The sequence below is a fragment of the Carassius gibelio genome, chromosome B22, assembly GCF_023724105.1.
Source record: "Carassius gibelio isolate Cgi1373 ecotype wild population from Czech Republic chromosome B22, carGib1.2-hapl.c, whole genome shotgun sequence".
Classification (NCBI taxonomy): Eukaryota; Metazoa; Chordata; class Actinopteri; order Cypriniformes; family Cyprinidae; genus Carassius; species Carassius gibelio.
This window is the reverse complement of record NC_068417.1, coordinates 1,559,219-1,577,052: the sequence shown is the minus strand read 5'-3', so window position 1 is coordinate 1,577,052 and position 17,834 is coordinate 1,559,219. Positions and strand designations below refer to the sequence as shown.

The window sequence follows — 17,834 nt, the reverse complement described above, 5'->3', positions numbered from 1 at the left end:
CACGTCCCTCTTCATCCTTGGGAATTCCCGGGTGAGTGTTGGAAAAGGTTGCATGTGGATTTTGCTGGTCCGTTCTTGAACAACATGTTTATGATCATTGTTGATGCTCATTCTAAATGGTTGGAAGTTTTTCGTATGTCACAGATTACTTCTCAAGCTACTATTACCAGATTGAAGAGATTGTTTTCTGCATATGGATTACCTGAACAAATCGTGACTGATAATGCAACTACTTTTACTTCTGATGAATTCCAAGGATTTGTGAAGCAGAATGGTATTATGCATACCAGAAGTGCACCAAAACACCCAGCAACAAATGGTTTGGCAGAAAGATATGTCCAGACGTTCAAGAGGGGTATGAAGAAATTGACTAGTGAGCAAATGTGCATTGATGATAGACTATCTTTATTTTTATTGCGCTATCGCACAACTCCTAATTGTACCACAGGTCAGTCACCATCTGATTTATTTTTAAAGAGACACATCCGCACCAGGCTGGACTTCCTGAAACCAAACATTCATGAGACGGTTCGCAGAAAACAGTATTTGCAGAAAAATCAACATGACTATCGGGCAAGAGAGAGATCCTTTGCTGTGGATGATTCTGTTTTCCTGCGAAGTACAGTGGGAGGAGATCCGAAGTGGTTATCTGGAGTGATTACACAACAGACAGGACCTGTTTCGTACAAGGTACGTGATCCAGCATCGGATACTGTGTATAGACGGCATGGTGATCAATTGAGACCACGCACTTCGTCCTCAGAGATTCCAATGCCACTGAATGAAAAGGAGACTGCTCAATCTGCTGAATCTAATGATCAAGCTCAAAATGCTGAACTCAATGATCAAGATTCTGGATTTGCTGGAATTCCAGGTACATTTGACTCTGAGGTACCTTTTGAACTAACAGAACCCCTGATTCCAAGTCCAGGGGGTCTACGTCGCTCTAAACGAACTATTAAATTACCACAGCGTTTTAGAAATTGAGAATTTGAACACATGTGGTGCTTTTGAACTGATAATGTGGTGTATGATTTTTAATGGGGGAGGAAATGTGGTGTATTTGGGATAATGTGTATATATGCATGATGAGCAGTCATTGGTTCCTATGCCTGGGAAGAGGGTATTTAAATCACGTGATGTGATTTGCACGTGTGAAATGTGATGTAATCAATATGTGATCTGAACACCAGTAAAGTATGTTTTGATAGCATTTGGTGGCTGGCCTCATGAATATATAACAATGCATAACAACAGCCCAACGTTTAAGTAGCTTGGTTCCATTGGTTCATTGGCAAAACACATTCTTACAGTGGCAGGCTACCCACATACACTTCTTATTTTACAACATAAAAAAAGATATATATCACCTGTCATCTATCCAAGACAACATTTAAAGTGTTACTAAATAGCCACAACTTTTAAAGAGTATCAAAAACACTAGCAAAAATCAGGATTTCGAAATGGATCCATATCTGTTGGGACACTGTTCCCATGCAACCTCTCAGCCACAATGTCAAAATATGTAAATGACAAATTTCCAAAATCTTTCAATCAATGCTCCACAAATTATTTTTCACCATCACAATCCCTTTTATTGTAAGATACAATGGATTTACAGGTACAAGGAATTTATCTTGGTGTACTAGACATTTGTCAAAAATACAAATCAGACACTGCTACCGCTCGCTCTCTTTGCTTGACAACACACTCACTGACGTCACTCACTTTACTTTTTTTCTAAAGCGCTCGGGCACTTGCGGGAAAGGATGAAGCTGATTGGTTAGTTCTTGTCACATGACCCGCGGTGCGCTTGTGGCATTCTGAAAAGTTGAGATGTTTTTAACTCGTTGCGCGTTGCGGACGCGCATGGATGCTTCCATTATGAGCGAGCGTGCATACCGCGCGCCTACATTGGAAATAACGAAGTTAACGAACATGAGCGTTACACACACACACACAAATTCACTTGAACACATACAAAGGCACTCACGCTAAATCACTCATCGATGAGCGTGAGAGAGCGTTTGTGTGTGAGTGATCACTCACACACAAACGTGCTCTCTCTTTCTCTCTCTCTCTCTCTCTCTCTCTCTCACACACACACACAAACACACACACAATCATTGTAATATGCACGTTTCTTTTTTTCGCCGAGTGTATTTCTGTAATACAGTGTTAAACGATTAGTTCACACAAAAAATGAAAATTTCCTAATCATTTACTCCTCCCAATGCCATCCATTTACATTTAATCATTTAACAGACGCTTTTATCCAAAGCGACTTACAAATGAGAACAATAGAAGCAGTCAGGTCAACAAGAGAACAACAACAGAAGAATACAAGTGCCATGACAAGTCTCAGTTAGTCTAGTACAGAACACATAGCCAGGTGTATATAATTTTTTTTTTTTTTTTTTTTTTTTTTTTTTTTTATAATTAAATGAAAAAGACAAAAAAAGGAAAAGTACTGGTGTTAGTAGACTCATCCCATCCAGTATATCTATGGCGTTTAATGATGTTTTCTTCATATAATGGACTTCAATGCCTACCAACTCAGTTGGTTGCTATTGTTTTCTCAACAAACTAAAAAAAAAAAAAATCCAATAAGGGACTCGAGACTCGACTCAGACTCGAACTCTGGTAATGGTGACTCGACTTGGACTCGACTCTGACTCTTCTTTGGTGACTCGGACTTGGACTCGGACTCGAACACTGAGACTCGACTTGGACTCGACAGTTGGTGACTCGACTACAACACTGTTTACCACACACACACACTTAAACACAAGCAGGACAAATCAAATCTTCCTCAATGGGAGGCTGACCAACACAGTTCCAGTGAAACCATAGGTCACATGTGATATTAATCTGTGAAGAATGCATGTTGCACTTTAAAGACAATGTGCCTGTGTTAACTTGTTTATCATCTATTTTGTTTAATAAAGATTATGTGAAATATTATCTATTATATTGTCTAAATGCTGCTGAAAAACCTGAATAAAAACATCACAGAACATTTTCACGAGCTTTAATGGTTGTAACGGAAATGGCCATTTGGGTTCAATCAAAACTTTGATGGTCTTTGCATGTAAGTCTGTAATGACAATTTTATGTAGTCAATTGTGCTTTGTGTCTAGTTGATTTAAATTCAGATGCATACAATCACAACCATTCAAGCAGAAAAATATGTTGCAAAGTTATTTAAACAAAGTAAATTACACTTTACAGCAAAGTAGTGCAACCTATTATTATTAAATATTGTTCCTCAAAGTGAAATGATGCATTCTGTACATCTAGTTTTGCAGTTCATAGCCAAGAAGTGTATGGGGCAGCCTGCCACTGTGAGAATGTGTTTTGTCAATGAACCAATGGAACTAAGCTACTTAAACGTTGGGCTGTTGTTATGCATGTTTACATTAATGGGGTTCGTAATTTTTGACGATGAGTAATTTTCAGATCGTATCAAATCATTTAGCAGCATTAGAAGCGCTTTGGCTGGAATTGTTAACTTATAGCAACAGTAAAATTGGATTTTGGCTTGCAAACAGAGGTCACAAGTTAACACGGTCACAGTTCCTCGATTAAGCCCGTTTCACGATGTGACGCCGAGAGTCCTGTGTTGAATCCAGAGATCTGTAACTGCTTATATAAAGATCGATGGCTCGGTGGTTCGTAAGTGTCGTCTCGCGGCGTGTTGTCTTTTAGCGCGTGTTCGAAACCCGTGCCAGCACAGATTTACTTTATTTTATTTTTTTGTTTATCCTACTTACTTCAGCTGCTATGGGCGATCATGCCTATAACTTGTTATCTCTGCAAGAATATCAAAATCATGCAATGAGCAAGTCTGCGTTTATTAGACACTTAATATCACGTCAGTTTGTGCTTTCAGAATCGGCGAATCTGCTGCCGTCGTTCCAGCACATCTGCAGCGGAGACCTAAACAGGAAGTTCGTCACCAGATAAGACGGTAACCAGTTAAACCGTAACACCCACATTTCCCAGCCCTGGCCTGCAGCGAGGACACTACGCAGATAGCAAGAGAGAAAGCGTAGCTCGCTGGATTTCATCCACTTTATGTCCTAAACAACATTTGTACAGGTAGGCTATAACTTTAGCACAGACTCTACTAATTGTAACAATCGCGAACATTGTTTTTGTATATTTAATCCAATCCGTCGTCTCAGAGATGTGCGAAATAATAGCTGAAAAGCGACAGGCCCAAAGCACAGAAAAAAATGAGCGTTTTAAATACTTATAAAGTCTCTTTTATAGTGGACAAGACCGCGAGTGTGTTTTTAAAGAGAGGTTATTGAACACGCATCTGTTTCTGAAAGTGTTTTTCGTGTTTCTGCTTCTGTGTTATGCTGTTGTTTCTGTGATGTGAAATCGAAAGTATTTTTTAACCAGACATTTCTCAGTCCGAGTGACGTCACCGCTTCCGCGTCCGATCAGATACCACGAGAAAACAACAAAAGGTGCTAATATACACTCACAATGTGATTATAATACTACCAAAAATTGATAATCATAACTTTTAACAACATACCGAAATCACAGATAACCAGACAATGAAAATATAAATAAATATAAAATGATTTGTGTTTGAGACTATGTGAGCACGGAGACTGTAGTGTACACCGTGAGTCTGAAAAGGGTTATCTTAAATGTTAAATATGAATAAACAGTGCTTATAAACGGCTGCTGAGGTAGTATTCTCAAGTGAAGTGAGTTGACCACTTAACAACCGAATAAGACCACTGCATTTGATTGTAACTCACTTTATTTTATATAGTGTTTTGTTGCTGTTGCTGCTAACTGAACATATTTCTTGATCTCATTAACCTCTTCATCTCCAGGTCACACTGAACAGCAGATTGTTGTCTCAAGCCAGTGCTGATCAATGACAGTTTAGCTGCAGTCTGTCAGAGAAGAGAGGAAAGATGAGTCTCTCACAGAAACAGAGGTAAGACTGAGTCTGTTTTCAGAGAATCATTTTAAACACTGCTGCACTTTCAGAGGATTGCTGGAAAAAACTAAACCTTAGCAAACTGTGTTTTATATTTACAAATGATTTGCAGAACTTCAGAGCTTCAGAACTTCTTAATTAAAAAATAAATAAATACATAAAAATATTTAAAAAGTAGCCAATAGATGATAAATATCTGAGGACTGGAAATCAAAATTGTAACTCTTCAGCACTGGATATGAACTTTGTAAATTACTTCACATTAGTGATTTTGGTTTTTAGGTCTTAAATTATTTTTCAAACATTAAAAATGACTCTTAATTTAAAGGGTCATATGATGCTTTTTATTCCTGTAGAAAAGTTTCTCTTCTGTCTTTGTGTCATTAGTGTAAGATCAGGCTCACATGTGTCTGTGAAGAGTGACCGGTCAAAGGATGTTGACATGCCGAACTTCAGTGAGGAAAAAACGCCTATCAAAAGGTATTTATTATCTTTGACATTATAATGTTGTGTTGGCTTATTTCTCCTCTAAGATGCTTGTGATAGAAAAGAATGAAATGAAACAAATAACTTATTTCCTCTTTAATGAACTCAGTCTGGAGCTTCTTTCCAGTAACACAATCACACAAGCAGACACAAGGAGGTATAAATTAACCATGGAAAATAGATCATGCAGCCAAACATGAATATGTCTTTCCATCTATCCGTAGTCATAGATGGACAAATGCATGTCTATACTGTGCTTCATTACCATCCTCAACAGTGAAGCTCTTTAAATGAGACTGAAGGAGCTCCTGTAGTAAAGTGTTTTGTTCTTTGTGTCATTAGTGTAAGATCAGACTCACATGTGTCCAGCTCTGTGTCTGTGAAGAGTGACCGCTCAAAGGGAGAACCACTAAACTTCAGTGAAGAAACAACATCACGAACCGAACGGTATTTGATCTGTTTCTTATTTTTGTTTAAACATAGACTGTGTCAGAAAGTGTATCAGTGAATAATTATCATAAAACATATAGTCCATAAATGTATCACTTATTGTATATCTCTTTGCTAAAATGTTTACCAGATATTTTGGTCATATTTTTCCTAAAAAATTTCAAAAAGTGTATCAGTGAATAATTATCATAAAAATATTTGAAGTCCATAAATTTATGACTTATTTATTGTTTTTATCTTTGCTAAAATCTTTAAAATATACTTTGGTCACATATATATGTTTTCCCCTAAAAATGCAGTATTTTGATTTATTTTATTTACTATTAGGCTTCAGTATGAAACATTAGATCCAGATTTACAGTCTCACAGGAACCACAAGCATTTTACAGACAGTCTCCTGCAGATCTTCCAGGTAATAAAACTCATTTTCAAGAATATTTAACAATTATAATAAACAAATATGTTATTGAATAATAGTGACAGAACTTTTATTTCAAAAGTTTCTTTTTAAGAACCCATAAAATAAGAACGAAAGCCTTTTTTTTTTTGTATTTACAACAAAGTAATGTTTGTCTCAACTTGATTTTTTATGAATATTTTTAATTACTGAATAAATAATTTTGATAAAAATTAAGGATTTGTTTCTCTCATTCATTCTTGTCTTTCTTTGTAGGATCTTGAGAGCAAAATAATCACATTTCTGAAGAAAGAACTGGAAAAGTTTAAGAAAATATTACGAAAAGAGAACTTGCAATACTTTGTGAAGGACTTTAATGAGAACAGATGCAGTATGAAAGAAGCAGCTCTTGATCTCACGCTCTACTTCCTGAGAGAGATGAAGCAAGATGAAGCTGCTGATACTCTAGAAGGTAAGAGACTCGTAATCATCTGTCAGATTGTCACTTATAAATGTAGAACAGAAAATAAGATTAAACAATATCTGTATTTTTGTTTCTGTTTAGATGAGCTGTTCTTCATTCATCAGCTAAAGTGTAGCCTAAAGAAGAAGTATCAATGTGTGTTTGAAGGAATTGCAAAGCAAGGAGACTCTACACTTCTGAAGAACATCTACACAGATCTCTATATCACTCAGGGTTGTAGTGAACAGGTCAATACTGAACATGAGGTGAGACAGATTGAAGTTGCTTCCAGACGTCATGAATCACAGGAGATACAGGTTGAGTGCAAACATTTGTTTGAAGCACCTGAACAAGACAAGCAGATCAGAACTGTACTGACAAAAGGAGTTGCTGGCATCGGAAAATCAGTCTCTGTGCAGAAGTTTGTTCTGGATTGGGCCGAAGGAAAAGAAAATCAAGATATCAGCTTCATATTTCCTCTTCCATTTAGAGAGATGAACTTAATGGAGCAAGCAAAACTAAGTTTGATGGACCTTATAACTCAGTTATTCCCAGAGACAAAAGGACTTAACCTTACGAGAAGAAATCAGTTTAAAGTCTTGTTCATTCTTGATGGATTGGATGAATGTCGACTTCCTGTAAACTTTAAGGATAATGAGACGTGGTCTGATGTTTCCTCACCAGCCTCTCTGGATGTTCTCCTGACGAACCTCATCAAGGGAAATCTGCTTCCTTCTGCTCTCATCTGGATCACCAGCAGACCAGCAGCTGCCAGTAAGATTCCTCCTGACTGTATCGACCGGCTGACAGAGATACGAGGATTCAATGATGCACAAAAGGAGGAGTACTTCAGAAAAAGATTCACGGATGAGAATCAGGCCAAAGAAATCATTGATCATGTTAAACAATCAAAGAGTCTCTTTATCATGTGTCACATCCCAGTCTTCTGCTGGATTTCAGCCACTGTTCTCCAGAACATTTTAGAGGAGAAAAGAAATAATTTTGTGAAAAACAATCAGACTGATGATGCCTCCAAAACACTGCAGGAGTCAAATACTGAAGACACTCCTAAGACTCTGACACAAATGTACACACACTTCCTCAGATTTCAGATCCAGCAGAGCAGACGAAAGTATGATGGAGAACATACACCAGATGTTTCCTGGGATAAAGATGCCATCTTTTCACTGGGGAAACTGGCATTTGATCAGCTGGAAATAAACAATGTGATCTTCTATGACACAGATCTGGAAGCCTGTGGTATTGACGTCTATAAGGCATCAGTGTACTCAGGCATGTGTACCCAGATCTTTAAGAAGGAAACCGGGATCACTCTTGGTACCATGTACTGCTTCATTCACTTGAGCATTCAAGAGTTTATTGCAGCCCTTTATGCACATCTGTTTCTAGACATTAACAAGAAATATGTGTTTGATCAAGACTCTACAGAACAGGAAAACAAAAGTAAAACCATGATTGATTTGCTCAAGACTGCAGTGGACAAGGCACTAGAGATTGATAATGGACACCTGGATCTTTTTCTTCGATTCCTCCTTGGTTTGTCACTCCAGTCCAATCAGAGACTCTTACAGGGTCTTTTGACACAGAAAAATAGAAATGAGCAGAGCAAAGAGGAAATAGTTCAGTACATCAAGCAGAAATTAGAGTCTAATCTGTCTCCAGAGAGATCCATCAATCTGTTCTACTGTCTGAATGAACTGAACGACCAAACTCTGGTGAAAGACATTCAGACCCACCTTAGCAAAGGAAGTCTCTCATCTGCTGATCTTTTACCTGCCCAGTGGTCTGCTTTGGTCTTTGTGTTGTTGACATCAGAGGAGGAGCTGGAGGAGTTTGAGCTTCAGAAATTCAAGAAATCAGACGAGTGTCTCATTAGATTATTAGCAGTCATCAAAACCTGCAAAAGAGCTCTGTAAGTTATTTAATATATTTTGTCATGTTTTGTTCCCATCTTAAAATTACATGAATCTATATTGATACATAGCAGGCTTGGACACCATGATTTATAGTGATAATTAACCATACACCAGTTATAAGTAGGGGTGAGAATCACCAGAGGCCTCACGATACGATATTATCACGATACTTGTGTCAATATATTGAGATATTCTGAGATTATATTGCGATATTCATATTGTGATATTTCAGTTCTTGAAAGTAGGGCTGTCACTTTTGTGAAAAAATCATTTTCGATTTTTAAGACATAAGTGTTCATTGAATCGATTGTAAAATCGATTTTCCATGTCTAAAAAAACAAAACAAAAAAAGACGTCTCCTTTTTCAACGCCAAATAATGGACGAACATAAAGAGTACTGGAAACGCACAACTCAGCAATATTTCTTATTTATTAGCATGAAGTTTCGTGCAGAATAACAAACAGCAACAGAAGTGCAACATTCTCGAAAAATTATATATGCAGAGGGGACTGCTGCCATAACATAAACGAAAAACATCACTGCAGGCTTCAACCCGGCTGCATTTATGATTTAGGCAATTCAAAAATCTCCAATATTTTAAATAATGATTAAATCCATTTCAAACAACTGTTCAAAAAAATGAAACTTTAAATTACTTGAAGTTGAGAACAGGCCTTGTGTGTAGGGCTGTGCCGATCAAGATCGGCCGATCATTAATGCGCATCTCGTCAGTAAAGCCGGTTCTCTAATCAGCGGTTAATTCCATCAGGTGCGGAGATTTCACATAGAGCAGCTGTTACTACACAGAGCCGTTGTTAACAGAGAAGATGCGCAAATAAACGCTGATAATGAACATGGATTTGTGCAGCTATTTAATTAGCTGCACAAATCCATGTTCATTATCAGCGTTTATTTGCGCATCTTCTCTGTTAACGGCTCTGTGTAGTAACAGCTGCTCTATGTGAAATTACACACCTGATGGAATTTACCGCTGATTAGAGAACCGGCTTTACTGACGAGATGCGCATAACGATTGACCTATCTTCCACCACAAAAGCGAGTCGCTGTCAGCTGGCAATGGTGGCTCCTTTTCATAACTCAGCATCTCCTGTAAGAGGTCACTTTCGACTTCACTGGGTCTTATAGGCGCGTAAAATTGATGGTATTTCTGTCTAGCTTTTGCATTGAGTAAATTTTGGATGCACTTGGCTAAAAACCAAAAATGCTTTGTAATTATTATTTATTAATTTATGAAATAATAGACATTTATTTTTAAGACTTTTTTTAATTAACTCAATTTTAATGATACTTAATTTCAAAAGAAAACACAAATTAATTAAATAACCACACTTTTCCTGAAAACAACACAATAAACCTGGGCAGAATTTATGTTAATATTGGTAACTTTACAGTAAGGTTCATAAAGTTACATACTTTAGTTTGCAATCTAAGTATTTATTTATCTTAGTTCAAGGGTTAGTTCAGCCAAAAATTTTAATCTCCTCCATTGAATATGTATATATGATATACCGCCCATGTCCAGAAAGGTAATAAAAACATCATCAAAGTCCATGTTACATCAGAGGGTCAGTTAGAATTTGTTGAAGCATCGAAAATACATTTTGGTCCAAAAATAATAAAAAATTATGACTTTATTCAGCATTGTCTTCTCTTCCGGGTCTATTGTGAGCACGACTGCTGTGACTGTTGATGTAGGGTGTGAAGTTATTTTATAATTTTATAATTTTAATTCTTGCCTGAAATAACCCTTTCATATTAATTTCAACATTTACTTATTCATTATTAAAATCAACAGTTGTGCTAGTTAACATTTAATGCACTCTTAATAAACCTGAACTAACAATGAACAACTGTATTCTCATTAACTAAATTTAAGAAAGACTAATAAATACTATAATGTATTGTTCATTGTTTGTTTGTGTTAAACATTAATTGAACCTTATTGTAAACTGTTACCTTAATATTAAATATCAATAAATACTTTTTTATCCACTTCAAAGTAACATAATCAGTTATAAGTTGTTGGATTTATTAATTTAAATTTTTTTGGACTATCTAAATAATTATAGTCCTACATAGTTATTATTATCAGATCATAGCATACAGATATACCATGTTACAGCACAGTATCACTACTGCAAACAGGAGCAAGATTTTTTGCCATTTTTCTCTTCGATAATTTGCAGATGTAGGTGCATACCTACACCGAACAAAATTATAAATGCAACACTTTTGTTTTCGCCCCAATTTTTCATGAGTTGAACTCAAAAATCTAAGACTTTTTCTATGTACACAAAAGACCTATTTCTCTCAAATATTGTTCACAAATCTGTCTTAAAGGGGGGGTGAAATGCTATTTCATGCATACTGAGTTTTTTACACTGTTAAAGAGTTGGATTCCCATGCTAAACATGGACAAAGTTTCAAAAATTAAGTTGTACGTTTGAAGGAGTATTTTTGTTCCCAAAATACTCCTTCCGGTTTGTCACAAGTTTCGGAAAGTTTTTTTCGAGTATGGCTCTGTGTGACGTTAGATGGAGCGGAATTTCCTTATATGGGTCCTAAGGCACTTCTGCCGGAAGAGCGCGCTCCCGTATAGCGAGGCTGAACAGCACAGACATTTCACTGATCAGAGCGATTGACTGATCAGAGCGAGAGCGTCGCAAAAAGTCACAAAAGAAGAGTGTTTTTGGTTGCCAGGGCCAGTGGATGGAGTTTATTTTTACAGAGCATCAACAGAGTTGTGCAAGTGTTTTTGTTTGTTCCCTGCATTTCGAAGATGCTTGTTCACAAGGCCCAGTTTGACGACGGATTTGCGTATCGTTTATTTCTTAAGGATGATGCAATCCCAAGGAAAAAGGGTCACGATCGTGTGTTGGAACCGCAGGCGGTGAGTAAAACTGCTTCAAATATTAATGCCTCCTTGTTAGTGCGTCCCCTCCCATGCCAGAGACCCGGGTTCGAGCCCCGCTCGGAGCGAGTCGTTGCTGCTGCTGCTTTCGTTCAGTTTCAGCCTCGGGATCTGATTCTGGATCATAAATAAACAGCTGAATCTGACTGTAAGCCATGGTTTGTTTTGAATGATGGGTTTTCACTCACGGTAATGTCACAGCTTCCACATGCTCTCAACGCAAAGCCTATTCGCGCTCGTGATTCTTTAGCTCCGCCCACACGTCACGCCTCCAGCCGGTCGTGTTTTTCCGGGAAAAATCGGTACAGACTATCTTTCTCTTATAAATATAATAAAACAAAAGACATTTTGGATTTATGAAGGATGCAGTACTACTCTATGTGTACTCAAGATTAACAGGATATTGAGTGAAAACTAGCATTTCACCCCCCCTTTAATCTGTGTAAGTGAGCACTTCTCTTTCTATTTGCTGAGATAATCCCTCCACCTAACAGGTGTGGCCTATCAAGATGCTGATTTGACAGCATGATTAGCCTTTAACCCCTTTAACACTGTGATTCCGGCAAATAAAGGTCCCATAAAGACATGTGACATCAGGGTGTGACGTGTAATGTACGAGTCGGAAAAAGCTGGGCAGTTTAACTTTCACTTAAGATGGCGAACGATCTCAGCTTCAACGCAGAAACTGAGGAACTAACTGATCTCTGCTTCATTACAATTTGCTAATTTTTTTTTGCCGCGAACATTGATCTGCCTTCAAAACACCTGTTAAAAGAGTCACGTGATATTGGCGTCATCACTACGACACACCCTTTATGGCATTAGTTCTGACTTTTGTTCACACAGAGCTCGTTCCAGGACTGGACCCGGTAATGTTACTAGGTCCCCAACCCTGGATCAATCTCGGGAAGTGTTTGCGTTCACACAGAAGGCGACCTGGCAATGTACTGGGTCCAATGTTCAGTGTGAAAGGGGCTTTAGGCTCACCACTATGAAAGGCCACTCTAAAATGTGCAGTTTACTGTATTGATGGTTCGAGGGGGGTGTCTGAAAACCAGTCAGTATCTGGTGTGACCACCATTTGCCTCACGCAGTGCTACACATCTGATAACTTTCCGCAATGCCGTCATCTTTATTTCGGAAGGTGACCCAGCTGACCTCACCAGAAAAAAAAGCTCAACACCAGCATCTAGTTGATTGTCAAGAAATTGATTTGATATATCTACCAAATAGTATACTAAAAGATCCATATTGCTGCGGAAAACATTGCGATACTATACCGTATCAACCCCACCCCCCACACACACCCCTAGTTATAAGTATATATCTATTTTAGGGTAAAGTCAAACAATTTATTGAACTTTTTTTTTAAACTGCAGTCCTTTTGAATTAAAGTGCAGTGCTGTTTTATTAGATTTACATGGGTTTTATGTAAAAATATCTCTTTTCAGCAAAACAAGCTGTTTAGTTAGCTACAGAAGAAGCACATCATGTTATTATAAAACACATTGTTCCTTAGTTGGTTATACTCCAATATTCAGTTCAACTTCTACAACTTCTGCTATAAAGGAGATGTACTCTTGCATAACCTCAGTGCATAAATGATTAACCTCCAGATTCTCCTCCTCAAGACACTCATCCAGATAATAGAGCAGCACTTTTAAATATAAACTCATTGCCATTATTGATATAAGCCTATTATTCATTTACATATTAAGTTTTATTTGAATCAATTTGAATCAATACATTTCTAATATATATGCAGTGTATTGGTATAAATTATTTTTTTTGAATTTAACTAATGTATTACATGTATCTAACTCTGTGATTTGATTTATTTCTCTTGTAGGCTAAATGATTGTGGCTTAACTGACAAAAGCTGTCGAGCTCTGGCTTCGGTTCTTGGATCAGATAACAATCTGAAAGAGCTGAACATGAACAATAATAATCTGCAGGATTCAGGAGTGAAGCTGCTCTGCACTGGCCTGGAGAATATAAACTGCAAATTAGAGATACTGAGGTAAGTTTTGTGACAATCATTAGTGTTTTGTTAATTTAAATTTAGAAACTTTACAGGCTTTAATTCCAGCATAAACTCTGCATATGCACAGATGTGTGTGTGTAATGAGTGTGCAAGTCTCATGCAAAGTGTGGGATCTTCCATCTTGTACTTTGGCAATACTACAAAAAGAAAGTGCTGCTGCGTCTTTCCCGTGTCCTTTAATTGCAAATACTACATTTATAAATTAATAGTTCAAGTTAGATGATATATTTAGTATTGTTTATCCCCCCAGGAAACAAGACTAAATATATTTTTGCTTAAATAATAAATGCATCTTGATGATTTAAAGTAAAAACAAGACAAAAATAATAAGATATGCCTTTTTTGCGTGCAGCTGGGAAGTCATTTGAAAAGTAGCTTTAGTGTCATGACTGACCTTGCTTTGCTGGAGGATTTTGCAAACCATGCTCTGTGCAGAAAACATGTTTAAAAAGAGCGCACTGATCTGTTTAGTGAGCGCACAGAATGTCTTCTCAGTAGGTACTGCTTTCTTTTTCCATTATTTAGGGTGAGGACATTATACATTCACATGATTTATAAATTCACATGATTTATAAAGGGAGGTGTTGTCACCATATAAGGTTTATTTGAGGCGTTTCTGAATGCAAATTACAAAGTGTTTAAATGTTTTTTTAAGTCTAGATATAGGCAAGATGAGTAGATTAGATGAGTAGAGTAGACAGATTACTGGATCTCAATGTTCTGCACGAGTGAATCAGATCGCTGTTCTGCTGCAGGATAAACACTGTACACTCAACATTGAGTCATTGTCATTGGTTACTGTGGGTGTCACCGGCGGCGTGGTGTCTGTAATAATTTGTGTGTGCTCACCTGTGTGGGGGCGGGTGTTTGGATTATGGCTGCAGGGTGAGTGTGTGAAGAAACTTTGTTGACCGTAGCCATCGTCATCTTCTGTTACTGCACTGTCTGAGGTATCTTTGCACGGTTTATGAAAATCATCATTTCAAGTAAGTGTTGGTTCTTGCTAAGTTTGTGAAATGGAACAATAAAGACATCCCATCATGTGCAATGGTTCAACGTGATGCGTCTTCAGTGTAAACCCACATGTCTTAGCCGGTGCAATGGTTCAGTGTGACACATCTTCAGTGTAAAACCCCATGTCTTAGCCTGCTGCAGCTTTGGATTAGTTTTAAAGTTTATATGCCACAATAATTTGTCAACAAAGTTTTGTTGAAGCACGGAAACGTTTTGACGGGATAACATTGGATGTTTGAGATTGCTTTTAAAGTTGTAGCTTTTAAACTATAGACTTGAACGCTCATTGGACTCGCCCATTCATTCACAAATCTACTGTTATAATTTGGTCATCACAGTCGCCTCTATTAAAAGGTACACGTTTATAAACCTGGTGCATTGTTTGTGAATGACGGATTGTATTCGCTGCTAGGCTCAGCGTTACTTTCGAACAAGGTGATTGTACTGGTTTGTTTGTTTTGGGGCTTTTGGTATTGTTTTGGTTTGTGCGTCAAGTGGGTAAAGCATTGTGCTTGGAAGTGCCACCGTAGTTCTTGTTCTAAGACAGTTTGTCTGGTTCGAGACTATCAGTATTGAGGTACATAAATAACCACTGCTAGTATGCACAGAAGACTAGGGTTGAGTTTAGCTTAGCCTCGGTGGAAGTTAGGGGGAATCAAATACAACGCATTGTACCTTGTTCACGTGGAAACACGAGTTATAAAAAGGCTGCTGTGTTTAGTGTCATTAGCGGATATATTTGTGATTATTGGATTATCTCAATTGATAGTCAATTGAGAAAAGACAAATAACACTTACACATAGGGCCTTTGAATATAAATTGGAAAAGCTCCAAGAAGAACGCCAAGTAAAAATAAGAAAGATTAAAGGTGCAGTAAGAGAAATTAAAGACCTAAAACAAAGTGCTGATAATGCTGAGAAAATTCTGTCATGTCTTGAAAATATATCGAGCTTGTTTATAGAAGCAAGTCATCTTCATGGTGTTGTGGTTCCTATGCTCCCACCTGAAGAACAAGAAAAACAAAATGCTTGGTTTGGACAACAAAGTGTTTATAAACCTGCTGTGAACTGAACACAGAAACTTAAAGGTCACTGTTCAGTTTTCCACCAAAATAAAAGCCAGAGGTCTCAAAGGGATAGTTCACCCAAAAATCATAATTATGTTATTAATAACACACCCTCATGTCGTTCCAAACCAGTAAGACCTCCGTTAGTCTTTAGGAACACAGTTTAAGATATTTTAAATTTAGTCCGAGAGCTCTCAGTCCCTCCATTGAAACTGTGTGTATGGTATACTGTCCATGTCCAGAAAGGTAAGAAAAACGTAATCAAAGTAGTTCATGTGACATCAGAGGGTCAGTTAGAATTTTTGAAGCATCGAAAATACATTTTGGTCCAAAAATAGCTAAAACTACGACTTTATTCAGTATTGTCTTCTCTTCCATGTCTGTTGTGAGAGAGTTAAAAACAAAACAGTTTGTCATATCCGGTTCGCGAACAAATCATTTGATGTAACCGGATCTTTTTGAACCAGGTCACCAAATCAAACTGAATTGGTTTAAACGGTTCGTGTCTCCAATATGCATTAGTCCACAAATGACTTAACCCTTTCGAGTCGATTAATGCATATATGCGTTTTGAGTCATTTTCTCCTGATAACCCCGAAAAGAACTTAAATTACACTTTCAGTTTTAATCGTACAGATAAGAGCAATACATCAATCGAATCTGTAAAGGGTCTATTTTTTTTTTTGGATACAGACATAATAACAAAAAACCTTTGTGCACTTATAAAATAAAGATAACAAACAAGGTGCGCTGTCTACAGTCTTTGTCTCCGCTGATCCTCATGTACAAACATTTCATTAAAATGAACTGTAACTCCGTGAATACTCAAAGAAGAGACATGAGAGAGATATCTATAGAAAGCCTGGAATGTCTACTTTTAATCTAAACAAGTGCTGCCGAAAACAAATATTCTGAGATAAAGTAATCCATATGAAAACAACGCAATGTCTGTTTTTCATATCTCCGCTCATTATATCTAATGTGACCACGCCCCCGCGCTTAACGCGCTATTCAGATTCAAACTGAAGCGCGCGGCTTGAATACGCCCACACAGAAGAAAAAGCAGCGAGACTGTTCTTCAAGTTTTTATTTTATTTTACTGTTTGCTTCGCGATGAGAGGACTAAGACATAATTCACCCCAAAAAGATGTGGTGTGGTTGAGGATTTGAGAAATGGATTTCCTCAGAAAAAAGAATGAAGCACTTTATTCAGCAGAGATCATAAACCTGAGTAAGTCTCTTTTTATTTATTTGTACTAGTTTTCACATAAAGTGTAAACATTTTACTAGTTAGACTTTTTCCAAAGACTTTTTCCAAACTATAATTCCTGACTAAATGTATAATCAAGTGAAACATTATGAAGTTTCAATAACAATATACAATACTATACCATTCAAAAGCTTGATGTAAATAATATAAATGTGACAAATAGAGATAACTCTAACAAATGTAAAAACAATGCAGTTCTTTCGATTTATTCCCCCTAAAAAAAACTGAAAAATATTATCAGCTCTTTTCAACATTAATAATAATAATAATAATGATGATGATAATAAATGGGGTTTATTTGGTAGAAAATAAGATTGTTAAAAGGATTTCTGAAGGATTGTGTGACTGAAGTAAGGATGCCAAAAAAAATTGTTTGAAAGTCAGCTTTGATTGTTCCTAATAAACCGTTTAACTGCTCCCCCAAGTGGATATTAAATTATGTTGTGGGATAATTAAATATATTCTTAATAAACTACAAACATAAAATTATATACTTTTATTTTGTTCTCACATTCTTTCTTGTAAGTCCTCCCTCAGAGTGGCACAGTTGAATGGGAGGCTCATTATGCAGCTCATTATGCAGCTCATTATGCAGGCCTTTGTCTTCTCAGGTGTAAATCACAATGATATTCATGATAGTTGACGCCTACTCGCATATGACTTTTACCAACAAAAAGTGTTTTAGAAAATTTAAATCAATATATTGTTTTCTGTGAATGAGTAAACAAGATGATTTTCACATCATTCAGAAAGAAAAATTCTAGGCTACAAGCTCCAGTTCTCAACTTTTCCAGCAACCAATTT

At 37.0% G+C, this 17,834-nt stretch overlaps 1 protein-coding gene and 1 long non-coding RNA gene across 3 annotated transcripts in view; one reads left to right on the top strand and one right to left on the bottom strand.

Moving 5' to 3' along the window:
* The window catches only part of LOC127987632 (uncharacterized), a 264,322-nt gene extending 254,749 nt beyond the window's left edge, over window positions 1-9,573 (bottom strand). For both annotated transcript variants that reach the window (XR_008161288.1, XR_008161289.1), the window contains exon 1: window positions 8,684-9,573. This is a non-coding gene — a long non-coding RNA (uncharacterized LOC127987632). The remainder of the gene's footprint in view (window positions 1-8,683) is intronic.
* LOC127987560 (uncharacterized) overlaps window positions 1-17,834 on the top strand; it is a 1,055,570-nt gene that overhangs the window by 418,119 nt on the left and 619,617 nt on the right. The gene's annotated exons all lie outside the window — the stretch shown is intronic.